This window comes from Rhynchophorus ferrugineus, unplaced genomic scaffold (assembly GCF_030347505.1).
Source record: "Rhynchophorus ferrugineus isolate W39M unplaced genomic scaffold, kcgeb_rfMv2 rfM6, whole genome shotgun sequence".
Taxonomy (NCBI): domain Eukaryota; kingdom Metazoa; phylum Arthropoda; class Insecta; order Coleoptera; family Curculionidae; genus Rhynchophorus; species Rhynchophorus ferrugineus.
Genome location: NW_027472585.1, coordinates 16320296 through 16336210, shown reverse-complemented (window position 1 = coordinate 16336210; position 15915 = coordinate 16320296). Strand labels below are relative to the sequence as shown.

Sequence of the window (15915 nt, the reverse complement as noted above, 5' to 3'; positions counted from 1 at the left end):
AAAATTTCGAATTTTGCGTGTTCAATATGCAAATAAACATACAATGTGTATTATGGGTCGCCTAAAATCCAACAATATTTTATAAAGTTTAAATCAGTTAAAAACTTATTCTGAAACAAAAAATAAGTATTTTTATAAGGATTTTATTCATTGATATGGGGTAAACATCTGATTTAAAATGCCTACCGTTCATAGTCCTAAAAATAATAATAAGAATGCTATTGAAATATTAAACTTTTGACCTTCAATAAAACCTAATAAATCCGATTTAATATAAATTACGTCAGAGTTATAGAGTAGGTGTTTATTAGATCATATAATTTTATGTTAATTTACAGGTAAAAAAGGCTGGGCGATTTATAACGAAATAAATAGGTTGTATATAAGAACCGTTGGCAGTTTCTTTTAATTCATAGAGGTCGCCGAGTGACTGTTTTTAATCATTGGATTTATATGATTTGATTATTTTTAATTTGTGGAATAAACGCTTTGGAATGAACACATTAAATAAATTCAAGAGTATAAAATTAGTTTAAAATAAAACATTATTGCGTAATATATTATTATTAAATAATTATCTGCATAGATAGAAAAATGAAGTTTAATAATAGAGGAATTAGTGACATATTGATAGTTTATATAAGTGTCACTGATAGCGCTGCACCCAAACTGTTTCACTTGAACATTTATAACTATAGTACCCGAAATATCCATTTGTTACAAAAACGAAAAATGTTATATTGAAGCACAATCCGTAAATATGCAGCACGCCTAAAATTAATCTGTCGAGTGTTATTTTTAGATGTGCAACAAGTCGTGCTTTAATTCCCCGTCGAATTAAAGCGGCCATAAATTCGATCCCGGCGTAGCATCGCATAAATTAGGATCCAGAGAATGTAATAAAAGAACGAAAACCTACACTGTTTATCAGATTAGTCGTGTGCATTTTGTTTGTGCATTTTAGTTGCATATCTTTACGGTGGTCATTATAACCGATGGCAATTTAGTATAACACAGTGCGCTGCGTCAGGGATATGTATCACTTGGTATCAAGACGAGTTGTAGTTAGTAATGCTGTATCAAACACTGACGAATAATATATTACATGTTATAATTTCTATATTACTAAATTGTTTGCACCATACTGAATTATTTTCTTACACTGTGATTTATATATAAAAGATAAACAAGAAGTACTAATTTGAATTACTAAGGTATTTGTTATAGTGGACATTTTAACACAGGTGGCTTTGTTTTTGTTAATTTATTATTTTGTTCTGATTATATAGGTTATTTCGTGGTAAATTTGTTTATATCTAACACTACTTAAAAACGTGGTTAGTATGTTCTTAAAAAACATTTATTTATCGTTAAAATGGTTATGATTTGGTTTACAGTAAGATAAGATAAATACGCTGATGATGATGGTAAGGTTGTCATAATAGTAAATTTATCAAACATACAACCTTGTAATTATCAGTTTATTATTATATAGTGATTAATTGACTAATCTACAAAATATCTGGCATGTCATTTTATATGTTTCACCAGAATTTGATTGTATATGTATCTAATAATGTGTCAATAAACTTATTTTATATGTATTTTGAAATAGTTTGAAATTTAGACCTAAATTGTATTAGTTCTAATTAATAATTTTTCATTAGAATGCAGTCAAACTTTTTCCTCTTGAATATCTGTGTCTGTATAATCTCTTTTAACAATACATTGTTTTACTTCATGGAGGCGTGAAATTTGGCACGGTTAAAGTTTATATCGAACAATTTTAGGCCTAAAGTTTTTGTCTAATTTGCGTTACAAATAGATAAATTCCAATTAAACGAAATACCCTCAAATTAAGTAACCTGGAATAGCCGTCAGATTGGTGAGACAAAATATATATACAAATATTTTAGGCTTTGGCCGACGTGCCGCCAGCTTCTTATGGTGGGTACAGATCTGTGCATTCGGGGCGAATTTCGTGGGGAAATTGAAAATACGCATGAGCACAACTGAAGTCGGTGGACATTCGTGATGAACAGGTTTCAAAATTGGTTCGAAGTCGTAAATGGCATGTACAGCCTATTATTTCCTTTACTCTGCAGAAAAAGCAAACTCCTAATCCCACAGAAAGCGACTCTGTATAAAACGCTAGTCCGTCCAATCTGCCTCAATGGAGTACAGGTGTGGTACAGGTATGTCTCGGAGAGACAACTTGAACTACTCCAAGTGTTCCAATCCAAAAAAGTCCGCGCGTTACTCAGAGCCCCATGGTTTATGAGGAACGTCAACACACACCTCGAATCAGGCATCCCATTTGTATAAAATTTTATAAACATGCTCAGTGTGAGGTTCTCCATAGGAACCTTAGCACACGATAACACCTTAATAAAATCCCTATCCGTCTACAAACCCCGGTAGTAAACAAACTACGACAGTCCCAGTCGTAACCCAGGGTCTCTGTCGCCCGCAAAACAATCATATCCCGAACCTGAAGCGACATCATTTGGTTCTAGCTGGTCAATCTAGAAAACGAAAAAAAAAACGTAGTGCGCATGCACTCTGCCTAGTTCCAATGTTCGCCACAATGACTTTCAACGCTTGGCGACGAACAGAAGGCAGTTCCAGGAGCCGCGGATCTGGTCAACTAATTTTATTTAATTCATAGAACAATGTAAATATTTTAAAATGTGACGAACACATCAACATGTAAAAATAACTACAACACCCATTAAACGCACTATACTCAACAATCGCTTTTTAGCTTCTTTCCAAAAAAAAACTACTATATCATCGACCTAAAATATAAAGTAAAACTCATTAGACACGTTAGTTTTAGAGAAAAGGGTCACTTAACTATGTTATTCTTTACACAGCAGATATATCACTAGTTTTAAGGTAGTGATATCCTCCTTAACTTTTACTCCTTAATTTTTCCAAGATATGTGTCAAATATGCTTGTTAGAAAGTTTATTTTTACTTTATAATTTGAAAAGATACTAGCATAATATCATCTTATAAGGCCTTCGGCTCTTCCATCCAAATCATCTTCTTAATTCTTAATTTAAGGTTTTATTATGTCTACCTCATAGTGAAATTTACACATACACATTCTTTTCTCTTGGGACCGGATATATCCTCTGGTCATTTTGAATCATTTTGTAATCGTTACAATTCTGTATTTAATCTGTCATCGAGATATATGCAGAGATATTTAGCAGAGCCAACATGGCCAGATTTAGAGCTATTAAGTTGTATTTTTTGTTATTATTTGTTGACTGCTACTTGTACTTTTTCTACAGCCTTAGGCAGAGATATATCTTTTGCCATGATAACTGTGTCGTCAGCAAATGTTCCATACTGTACTGTACATACTGTTTCTTTTGTTGTTGGGATATCAGCAGTATAAGAGTGGTGTCAGTAAAGTCACGGTGAGTTTTTTAAAATACGAGAAGAATTAATCGAAACTGTGTGGATTCGACATGTTTTATACGATCATGTGGATTTAGTCAGTTCAGTCGTTTAATAACGAGTATCAATTGTCATTGTACCAAGCCTACTACGGGGTACAGCTTTACTACGAAGCGAGAACTGCAATCGTATTTGCATGGTTTCGGTGTCTTGCAGTTTTGTCCCGCGTACCTTTGCCGTGGCCCTTACTGCGTCACCTGACCAAACTGCGTCTCGTTTTGCGCTTGGTCTTAGTATTCTTTAATTTTGTATCACGTTTCATGGTTAGTGTGCGTGGAACACTTCAATTACATAAAAGTTCTAGCGTTCTTCTGAAAATTGTTATCTCATTTAAAATCACACAGTACAATCATTATTGACGAATCGATTCTGAGTATATTTAGATTAGATGCCTTGATAAATACACGTTTTTTCTTTCGATTGTTAGCACATATACCATTTTTTAAACTATGAAATATAAGATAAATAATCGTAATAAAATCGTTGCTCGTTAAAATGGTCAAACTTGGAATCAGGAATCAAATGGAATGCAGAAATGATGGCTAGGGGGCGATAGCGCTTGGTAACGTTGCGAATTTAAACATTTTATTTTTTTTTTCTAGAAATATTTTAGCAATCCCACTGTAGCGACCTTCAGATGTTTCGAATTTTTCCGCAATTCTCAGCAGCCCACAGATCTACTAGAAGCGTTGCACATACCTGAAGTTAGCACCCACGGTGAGGTGGCAACAAGTGGTACTGACAGAGGGTACGACGTGGCAACCTCGGGTGGTGAAGCTAGGGGATGACGCGATGTATCACGTCGGGGTCACCACTTTAGGGTAAATGATGTGGCTCGGTGAATGGAGACAAAACGAAATGAAACCGTGGTTTTTACATTATGTGGCCGTTATTTATTGGCTATATAAAAAAATGTGAAAAATACAACTAGATAAAATGGATGACAGCGGTGTTTCCTGGAGACGAGGCTTGGGCAGTCGATGGTGGCACGTCTAAACCAAACGAGGGTTGAGCACTGAATGACCGAAATACCCTTCTATAACATCCCAGATAAACGTCTCGGGGTTGCCGCCAGCTATTCGTTGTCGGGTTCTAGTTGGCGCTGCTGGCACCCCGCCCGTGTTCAACATCTGGGATTATATTTTTGGGTATTTTGTAGACCGTTATTCCACGATGTAAAATTCGATTAATAATAATCAATCTATATTATATTATTATAAATTAATATATTAGTGATACTTTATTAGTAATCCAACCTATCGCTGCATATGTTTGCACCATATAAACTTTCGCTGGACTTCCACACATATTTCAAAATTCCATTTAGCCAAATCGGTGTTACCGTTCTCCACTTTTAGCGAGACTAACGAACAACAATCAATTTTTATTTGTAGATTAAGATAGATGTGTGTCAAAATATGACCAGTTGGAATAACTTCCATAATATACTTGTAACAACGTCAAAATAGAGTCGTAACGGCAGCCCCGGCATGAAAGATGTTTACACGACACCTTCTGGGATTATTCGAAATCGCCGGAGCCTACGCTCTTAAATCTAAATTTATGGCGCTGACACTCTTTAAAGCCGGCTCGCTTCGGTTCTTTTACCTTGCGGTTTTTTTGCATTTCTGTCTCTCGCCCGACAGATCATAAATACCTCGATATCGGCTACTGTTCGGTCAAGTCTGAAAAAGGTAAATAAAAGACGACTGTATTTCCAGGCCGTTTAAACTTGGACGGTTTTCGTGCGATTTTTTATCAACCAGGGAGGTTCTGTGCAGATTAAAAAAAAGTCTATCCAATACTATCATCGAAATTTATGACGTAAGCGCGTCGTAATGTTGTCGCATCAATATACGACGTTTTCCGGCTTATAACCTCTAATTATTATCACTAATATTTTAAAGAATCTTAAAATCTTCTTTATCGAATCTTCTTTAAAGAATAAAGAATAAAACGAGAAGGAAAAATCCGCAAGTTTAAAATGAATTTTACATTTTTACAAACTGTAATTGGCAGTATATTCGACGTCGTTTATGGCGTACATTCGCCCTTTTATTATATTTATGAAACGTTGTTAAGCGTCCGTATTTTAGTTCATTGGCAGTTAATTAAATTGGAGTCGACTTGGTTGGCGCAGTGGCAAAGGCGACAGGACGGTCCACTTACTGTTGCGATAGTCGCGGGTTCGAATCCTGCTGGGACATGGTCGTAAATTATTGTTTGTGTTTGTGAGTAACCAGGCTGAGTAAGACCGGATGTCTTCTCGGATGATTTCTAAGTTGGTCACTCGCCAGTCGATAGGCTTAATGCCGAGACCGTGGTTCGGAGCCCACGTTTAACTTGGTCCAGTCCAGATAAATCCATAGTTGGTAAAAGGAGACATATATATTTTATTTATTTATTTTTTGGCACACTTTTCTCCATATTTTCCTAAATTATATTCCTTTCTTATTTCATCTTCTGTCATTTCTATTTCCATTATCAACCAACATTTTATTGTCTACTTCTCAATACATGTTGCAGCCACTTTACTGTTTGCTTCTTTACCTTTCCTTATACATCTACTTCTACCATAGAAGATAGCTAGAACGGATATCGTAGAAAAATATCACTTCTATCATATCATACGATAACAGTTATTTAGTTCTTAATCATAATGTGTTTTAGTTTATGTTATAGGTTAAGCTGTCTATGTAAAAACTATACCAAGCCTTTGTTAATTGTTAAATATTTGGTCCAGTCTCTTTTTGTGTTGTTACACTAATTCTGGTTTTACATAGTGTCAACTTTATCATAATAAATACAAATATTATACAACACATATAAAATACAATTTTGTTTAGAATTTAGTTACTTGACCTCAAAACAAGATATATATAAAAATTGTATATACTTCACTGCTTTCTGTAAGTTGATGATAAATAAAATTATTTAATAAATTTGTTTTGGTTTATTTATAACTCAAACGCTTTCATGTGTAACTTAATAAATTTAAATGCGCAATCTTCCAGAAAAATCCCGAGTACCAATACAGTTAATATATCGTATCATAGTTTATTTTGCTATTGTTATTGCTGGACTATACTATATATAAATAAAGAGTAACAGTGATTTAGCTTAATATTAAAAGAATCCGGAAATCTAAAAATCGCTGTCAAACCCATCTCTACATCCAACGCGAGAGTCATTCATTTCTCGGCATCGCGTTCAGACAGTCTTAGTCGCTTAATCTTCGCCAGTGCAAGCTGAATTATAATGTTTCGTGATAAATAATTTATAGTTTTAGAAGAATGCCTGTATGGGTGTCTTTAACATTCTTATTAAGGTCGCTATTAAAATTTCGGACGTATTAAATATTGCTACGCATATCGTAAATCGTGAATTATGATCTTAACCACCGTATAGCTGAACTCAGTAGAAGAAAAATAAACCTCTTTCTCTCTCCCTTAAGTTGTTGTTTGATACTTTAAAATATCTGCGTACACTTGAAGAGTATTTTATATACTTTGAAATTGATGAATTAAGCTAAAACCTCTAACTAAGGCCGGCTTGGTTGGTGCAGTGATAAAGGCGACAGGACGGTCCACCTACTGTTGCGATTGTCGTGGGTTCGAATCCTGTTAGGGCATGGTTATACATTTATGTTTGTGATTGTGTAGTATTTTTGATTGTCCTAGGCAATAGTGCAAAATCCGATAAGGAAAATTATCCCGGCCACGCCAGTACCAGGCTGGATAAGACCGGATGATTTCTAAGTTGGTCAAGCGCCAGTCGGTAGGCTTAATGCCGAGGACCGTGGTTCAGAACCTACGTTAAAAACATATAACAAAATCGTGGAAGAATTATTATATTAATTTGCTAAATATGCAAATGATGATGGATATGCCAGAGATGGATATTTCAGAATGATACATTAAATTATTCATGGCAATATGATAATATATATAGTGTAAAGACGACAAAAGTTCATGGAGAAAGGTAAACGTAAATTATCGATTAGGTTTTGTTAGTCATAACATTTATTAATAATTCAATGCAGACAGATAGTTCTTCATGCTGGAAACTGGAATGGTTTTATTCTTGGTGCAGAATTAGTGTTTTCCTTTAAGTCCAAGGGAGACTGCCACGGAGAAATGAACCATAATTTGTTTGTTTTGTGTTGTTGTTTTGTTGTGTAGTGGTTTGAAAATCAGCTTTTGAAAAACTTGGAAGAACCATTACTTATTGTTATGGACAATGCACCATATCATAGTACACTGGTGGAGAAGATCCCAACAAAGGCTGTAATTAAAGAATGGCGTAAACTACATAAAATAAGCTTCGAGGAAATCATGTTAAAGAATGAACTATTTCAAATTGTTACTAGTTAAATATAAATGAAATATTTAATTGCATTTTATGTAATTTACTTTTTTAGAAATAAGTAGATCAGATTACTGAACCTTATGTCCACAGAGTATTACGTCTTCCCCCCTGTCATCGCATATTTAATCCAATTGTGCTGATATGGAGGAAATTATTACAAACAAATAATTATTAATATAGACATTCATGTCGCGAATGATATTCAAACCAGAACTGTCTGCATTTTTGGAAGGAAGCATTGTCGACAATAACATCTTTGGTTTGTGTGAGCTCGATCATACACATTGAAGAAGAAATTGACAAATGGTGGAACCGTGAGCAAGTTTTTGATGGATTGGAAATAAACAGCTTAGTTATTCACTTTATGAATGTTGGATTATGATTTATGATGAAAAAGGAAACAACTAAAGGTCAGTGTATAATTAATATACTTTAACTGTAGGAAATTGTATTATAGGGTGTGAAAGTTTCATGTGCACATCTGTTGTTGTTTAGAATATACATGAACGTTTGGTTAAAATGTATGAGGAGAGAAATAATACTAACTGTTTTGCAGATATGGCAAATGCATTATGGAGAATGCAGTGATTAAATTTAGTTTTATCAAGAAAAATATATACAGGTAGTAACAGGACAAACTAAGGAGAAATACAGTAATATCAAAATGACTTTACAAAGAAACATTGCATTGAAGAAAACAAGAACTAAGCGTAAAAGTTAAATATACTGTTTAATGAAAATAAAATACATTACTCAAATATACAATTGTTAATTAGTCCTTCGGGGGATACCACTATATAAAAAAGCGCCTAGAGCCCTACCTATACTAGTGTGGAAAATAGTTTAATGTAAATATAGTAAAACAACTCTAACCTATAAATTATTGTGGTTGTATAATTAATTGCAGTTTTAAGTTGTTCGATAATATATGCATTAGATGTACTATAGTGTTAAAATATTAGATAACACTTTTGTTTCATCATTTTTGTTTAGATTAGAATTTTGTTATATATCAGAGTCAAAATGTACTAAAACTCAGAGTTGATGCGGCAACATTGCGACGTTTTGACGTCATCAAGTCAGATCACGTGAGTTCACTGCTGTTTTGAATAGACTATTTGTTACATGTTCCTAGCGGGAGATATGCCACCGAAATGCGGTGAACAAATCATATACCACCTCTTGTTTCTTTCGCGAAAACCGCAACGTTTTCCTAACTTTACTCGTTAAAAAGTGATCGGCGTACCGATATCGTACCGAATAACATTCCGCGTACAGACGGAGTTTACCGCGACCGCATCATAAAACTGGCTCCAAAAAATCTCTAAATTTTGATTAATGACCGACGGGGTCGTGGGTCGGAGACATTAACAAATTATTTGTTTTTTTCTCGGGTGCGACTTGTTGACCGATAAGGCGAGAATCTTAGCGCCGGCGGAAAAGGAATCCGATGATTTATTGGCCGTAAAATGAAACAAATATCGTGCGGTATCTGTCGTTTGCCTTATTTGTTTTCATTTTTTCTGAGTAATTGCTACATTGATTAATTAGCGTTAGAGGCGTCTATGTTCGACGTGCGATTTCGGGTGTTAAACGTTCGTACAGCGATCGTTTCTAATGGAGGAATAGCTCGCACTGCACGGTTTTTGCAAAATTTATGAAATTTTTTTAATGGCGTGTAGCGACCTTGAGGCATGTCGAATTTTACATCGTGGAATAACGGTCTACAAAATACCCAAAAATATAATCCCAGATGAAGGGTATTTCGATTCATCATCGACTGCCCAAGCCTCGTCTCCAGGTAACACCGCTGCCATCCGTTTTCATCTAATTGTATTTTTCAAATTTTTTTATATAGCGAATAAATAATGGTCACATAATGTAAACACCACTGTTTCATTTCGTTTTACCTCCAATACCTTACCAATAGTGATAATAACCGGTCAACTGAAAAGTCCCCGGCCTGACACATAGATAGCGCTACTAGAATTAAATCCATATGTTTTTTAGTTAGCCCTAACCCTCAAAAAATGCGTGTATAAATTTACAGCTGTCGGATCATTGTGAATAATAGCATTTTGAGTGAAGCAACTTTTGTTATTGCGAAAAAAATGGATAAAAAGGAACTTCGCGTGTTTATAAAATATTGCTTTTTGAAGGGACAAAATACAGTTGAAGCAAAAACTTGGCTTGATGTCCAGTTTCCGGACATTGCCCCAGGAAAATCAACCACCAAGGATTGGTATGCTAAGTTTAGATGTGGTGAAATGAGCACTGAAGACGATGAAGGCAGTGGACGCCCAAAAGAGGTTGTTACTAACGAAAACATTAAAAAAATCCATAAAATCATTTTGAATGACCGTAAATTGAGATTGAATGAAATAGCAGACACTTTAAAGATATCAACTGAACGTGTACATCATATCATTCACGAATATTTGGGTATGAGAAAGCTCTAGGCAAAGTGGGTGTAGCGCGAGCTCATTTTTTACCAAAAACAACGACAAGTTGATGATTCGGAGCAGTATTTGAAGATGCTCAAGCGTAATAAACCCGACTTTTTGCGTCGATATGTGACAATAGATGAAACGTGGCTCCATCATTTCACTCCGAAGTCCAATTGACAGTCATTTGAGTGGACTGCACATGATTAACCCGCTCCAAAGCGTAGAAAAACGCAACAGTCGGCTGGCAAGGTTATGGCGTCTGTATTTTGGGATGCGCATGGGATAATTTTCATTGACTACCTTGAAAAAGGAAGGACCATTAACGGCGACTATTACATAGGGTTATTCGACCGTTTGAAGGACGGAACAGCAGAAAAACGGCCGCATTTGAAGAAATAAAATTACTGCTTCACCAAGACAATGCACCTTGTCACAAGTCAGTGAAAACGATGGGAAGAAATTTTCGTCGAATTAAGAGGTGATCGCCGAAATTGAGGCCTATTTTGAAGCGAAGGGCAAATCGTTCTACAAAAATAGTGTCGAAAAGTTGGAGGGTCGCTATAATCAATGTATCATCCTTTTAGATTTACCCTAGCGAGTACTACTACTTTGATATCATCTTACGTCCATTATTGTTAGTGTTAGGGTATAAGCTGGTACGTCGCGATTTACTTTCGCTTCTTACCGAATGCACATGTCATACTTCATCATAGCATAGTTTATAATGACTATGTTACCGTTACTGTCTGTTTTATAATGATTGTCCTTCAATATTATTAACTAAGATTGTTGTGAACCATCTTAGTATTCCATCATTATTATTATAACCTTCTTTTTATTCTATTCCTTATAACATTTAGCTTTCTCATCTTTCGAAATATCTGTAAAATCAGAAAGATATAAGTATTAATTACATAAAACCATTTGTCATTCTTACCTTTACTATAATTTTCAAATGAGTTCTGTTTCCATATTATTTAACATAAAAATATACCCTTTGATGGTTGATTTTCCTGGGGGCAGTGTCCGGAAACTCGGCATCAAGCCAAGTTTTGCCTTCAACTGTATGTTTTCCCTTCAAAAAGCAATATTTTATCAACACAATTTCTTTTATCAATTTTTTTCACAATAACAAAAGTTGCTTCACTCAAAATACTATAATTCACAAACTAATGATCCGACAACTGTCAAATTTATACACGCATCCGTAAACATTTATACAAAGAAAATACTTTAATTTACACCGAACATTTACTCAAAATTTATACACGGTCATTTTAATTAACCGGCCGAGATTATGTATTATAATTTATCTGTAATTTATGAACATTCTCAGTAAAATTACCATTGATTAGACAAGTTTCATTTAAATATCGAGCTTGCTTGTTTTATATGGGCGAACAGTGATAATCAGAATTCCCAATCGGCGTTTTGGGATTTCTGCTTCGTCCTGCTGCGAAGCGGAACTAAGCTCTGGTCACATTGGCGTCAAATAACGAAATCGCTTCTTTATCTGTACCCCATTATCATCGATTAACACGAAAATGAGCAAATAGTTTTTGCGATTATGAAACAAATAGTTTTTCACGTGACCGACCGGTTGTTATTGACTAAGAAAACGATGTGTATACGATTGAAAACACGGATGATTCGTTGTAGTAGCTATTTTTCGTGTGTAAATGCATTGAAACAGTCAATTATGGAAGCAATTTAAATAAGAATTGAGAATTAAGCCCACACAGGCCATTTTCCAATCTGCTAAAGCATAAATAATTATGTTTTATTTAATGGATTTCGGTATGACTTTATTGCATTAAGTTATATGTGTTTTAATTAATACAATATAAACTTTAAAGGAAATGATAATTTATATTTGGGAATTGACTTAACTACGATAAATAATATAGGTACTTACAACAAAATCTAAGATAAATACTATGATGTACGTATGAAATATTAAATATGATATCAGATGAGTTATCTGAAAAACCTATAATAACATAATAATAGAATATTTAATAAAACTTGTGACGAATTAAATGGATTCGAAAGAAACGATAACATATTATGTTAAATTGTATATAGATATATATATATATATATATATATATATATATATATATATATATATATATTTATATATATATATGTTTTTGTATATATATGCATATATATACGTTTTTTTCGTCACGTCATTTAGCAATAACATTATAAACAAATATCTGATTATTTTACAGAAAAAATATGTGAAAACATTGTACGTGTCTTTGAATTTTGAGGTTTTACCTCGATTTCCCCCCTTCCCCCACCTAATCCTAATTTGATTCCAATGCGACCACCTCAGAAGGGCACTTTATCGAATAGAAAAATAATTCTGAAAATCGGTCCATAATTTACGGAAAAATCGGAGAAGATACATTAATAAAATATATACAGCCGTACATAGAACCTCCTCCTTTTTCGAAGTCGGTTAAAAATACTGATACATGGACAGAATCTGTTAGGCTACAGACCAGTGGAGATACATTTTCTATATTTACGGTTCTATTGTGACTAAATTAAGCAAATTTAAGTAATTAACTTAAGTGGCTATAACGCAGATGGTGAGTGAGGTCATTTATTGTAGATTTAATTAAAATTTTTCAAGTAGCAGAAGAATGTGTAGTTAGAGTAGTAGAAGAGTCTGTACAGCAGAAGTAAAAGCCCAATCCAACAAGCACCAGAACATTTTTCTTCTCTAAGATAGTGTATGTGGAAGACAGGAAATATGACAATCAAGATCAAAATGCGTCGCTTTCGAACGCTTATCTTGCCAATCTCTCTATATGGCTTAGAAACTTAGACACTGTTACAGTCTGCCAATTGTAAGTTTGAGGTTTTTCGAATGTTCTGCCTAAGACAAATTCCACATGTTTCTCTCTGAGATCGCATTAGAAATGAAGCCAACTCTAATGAGTTTTAGTAAAGAATATTCCAAGTCCTGCTGCACCAACAGCTGCGTATTGGTTAAGGAGTTGATACTCTCCACAAGCGAAGCCTATGAATTAATGATGATAGGTTTTTCAGGTATCTTATCTTATCATATCTTATGGTATATTTATTGCAGATTTTTTGCAAACATGAAAATATTGTGATAATCTAACTTATTTGGCATCATTTCCTATCTATATATAGAATATTTTATTACAGATTTATATTAAACATTTTAATAAAAATATTCAATATAATCACTTATAATATCTATTTTACATTTTAATTAATTCTTATTCAGACATCTTAGTTATGTTACCTACCTAAACCTATTTATCTATTTATAGTATTATTTTAACTACTACCAACTGATTACTTTGAAATCGGTGGTGAGCCTAAACAATACAAAAATAATAATACAATTTTGTGACATATACACGAAATTAAATTACGAACAAAGCAAATTTATCTGTAAATCTATCTGATGAGTCGAAATTTGTAACCGAATGAATCTATAAAATTCACTTTGTGTTAGTACTAATCGACTCTCAAATATGAAAATTAATAAAAATTCGTCTAAATCAGGGAATCCGGGAGCTAGAACTATTTCTGAGAACAAATAACATAGATATAGCTCTCATATCGGAGACTCATTATTCTAAAAATATTACACACAACTACGGGGTTTTGGTGCATACTGGACCCAGTGAACCAGTGAACTTACTCGAGCAGGAACAGATGTAATAATAAAATAAAATATACAGCATTTCCGACAAGACGAGATAAAAAGAAGAAATACAAGTTACGATAGTTAGTATTGTAAAGAAAGATTGTTCACCAAGATACAAAATAACATTAAAAATTAGGCCCAATATTTATTATTGCAGGGGGTTTTACTGTGTTTCCTCGAAAAGGAAACGAATTACTCGCAGTAATAAATATTGCTAACTCTAACTATCACTCAGGGCGCAAAGAAGCTACTCTGATATAAAGAGAGAAATCATAAAGCAATATTGGTCCTAGGGAGTGTAAATATGGGGTTGCACTAAAACATCAAACCAACTACTAATCCAACGCCTCCAAAACAACGAAGAGCTGCACGATGAGTTCTGAATCAAATGGATACATGAAGTGATCCAAGATTTCGCCTTAAAACTTAAGGTTGCTAAATGACAGCAACGTGGAAGCAATATAGCAATATAACCTACAAAATATTATAACTGTATAATTAATTGTAGTTTTGAATCCTGCATTATGCATTAGATATACTATAATGTTAAAATAAATTGTATTTGACAACAGTATGTTTGTTTAATTATTTTATTTAGATTAGAATTTTGTTATATGTTAAAGCCAAAATGAACTAAAACTTGGAGTTGATGCGGCAACATTGCAACCTTTTAACGTCATCGATTCAGATGACGTGAGTTCACTGTTTTATTGAACGGACTATATCATTTAAAACTGAAATTAGTATACGATATAAGGAATAAACCGAAAGTGTGAATTAAATACTAGGCTAATGAGGAGTTACCTTCGCTTCGTTGTTCTTTACGAATACATGACAAATATTCATTATTCCCATTAGCAGAAACGAATTTGAAAATCCGCGGTATAGGCGCCGGCGTCATCTTAACATTCCGAGCATGCCAGCCCGATGCCCGCTTGATTTAGTAGGATGTTTACTTCAAACGTCGATTAATATCCGACCCGAGCCGATATTCCCAACGACTTTTATCGCAATTATCCATCATTTACCGCCAATTTAGCTGATTTATCCGTCATGCAAAAGGCGATCCGTTCGACATTTTAATATGCTTGTTTTTCGCTTGGATATTTTCAATCTGGAACTCGTGGATTTGCCTACGTAACGTGGGTCGGTCGTGACGTCGTGAGTTATGTGACATTGCGGCAGTTAAAAAAAAAGTATTTCAAGCCGGTGACTAAAATCGTGCATATAAATGATTCAGATTGAGGTTTAAGGCTTGACAGGCGGGTCAGGATAATGAAACAAAACATGTAAAAGCGATTTTAAGTTTTCTATATTTTAAAGTCTCCTTTTTACCAACCAGGATTTATCTGGACTGGACCTACTGTTTAACGTGGGCTCCGTACTACGGTCCTCGGCATTAAGCCTACCGACTGGCGACTTAGAAATCATCCCAGAAAACATCCGGTCTTGCCCAGCCTGGTTATTGGCGTGACTGGGATCATTTTCCTTGTCGGATTTTACACTCTTGTCTAAGGACAATCACAGACATTAATTTACGACCATGCCCCAGCAGGATTCGAACCCGCGACTATCGGAACAGTAGGAGGACCGTCCTGTCGCCTTTACCACTGCGCCAACCAAGCCGGCCTATTTTTATTTGTTTATATTCTCGTTCCAATTATAAAACGTTTCAAATATTTGTTGTACTTATGATTCCCTCAGGCAATTCAGCAGTTTAGACCTTTTTTTAATTTTGAGTCATTTATGTCAAAGAAAGGTTGAACGATAGTGCGAAGTCAACTAGACGAACCATGAATGGTAATATTTTTATTATTAATTACGTCTTACATTAGATATGCTTAGTACAACCTTAATTTATTTATTACTACTGTTCTGTTGTATTTGAATTAATACACAAGCAAAGCGAGTACGGGATTAATACATCAG

At 34.3% G+C, this 15915-nt stretch overlaps 1 long non-coding RNA gene across 1 annotated transcript; it reads right to left on the bottom strand.

Annotated features, from left to right (window-relative positions):
• Nucleotides 1-9906: 9906 nt before the first annotated feature.
• Nucleotides 9907-11912, bottom strand: LOC143198361 (uncharacterized). The gene is made up of 3 exons (XR_013006201.1): nt 11632-11912; nt 11224-11361; nt 9907-11167 (listed from the first exon to the last, which is right to left on the bottom strand). It is a non-coding gene; the product is annotated as an uncharacterized LOC143198361 (long non-coding RNA).
• Nucleotides 11913-15915: the final 4003 nt, after the last annotated feature.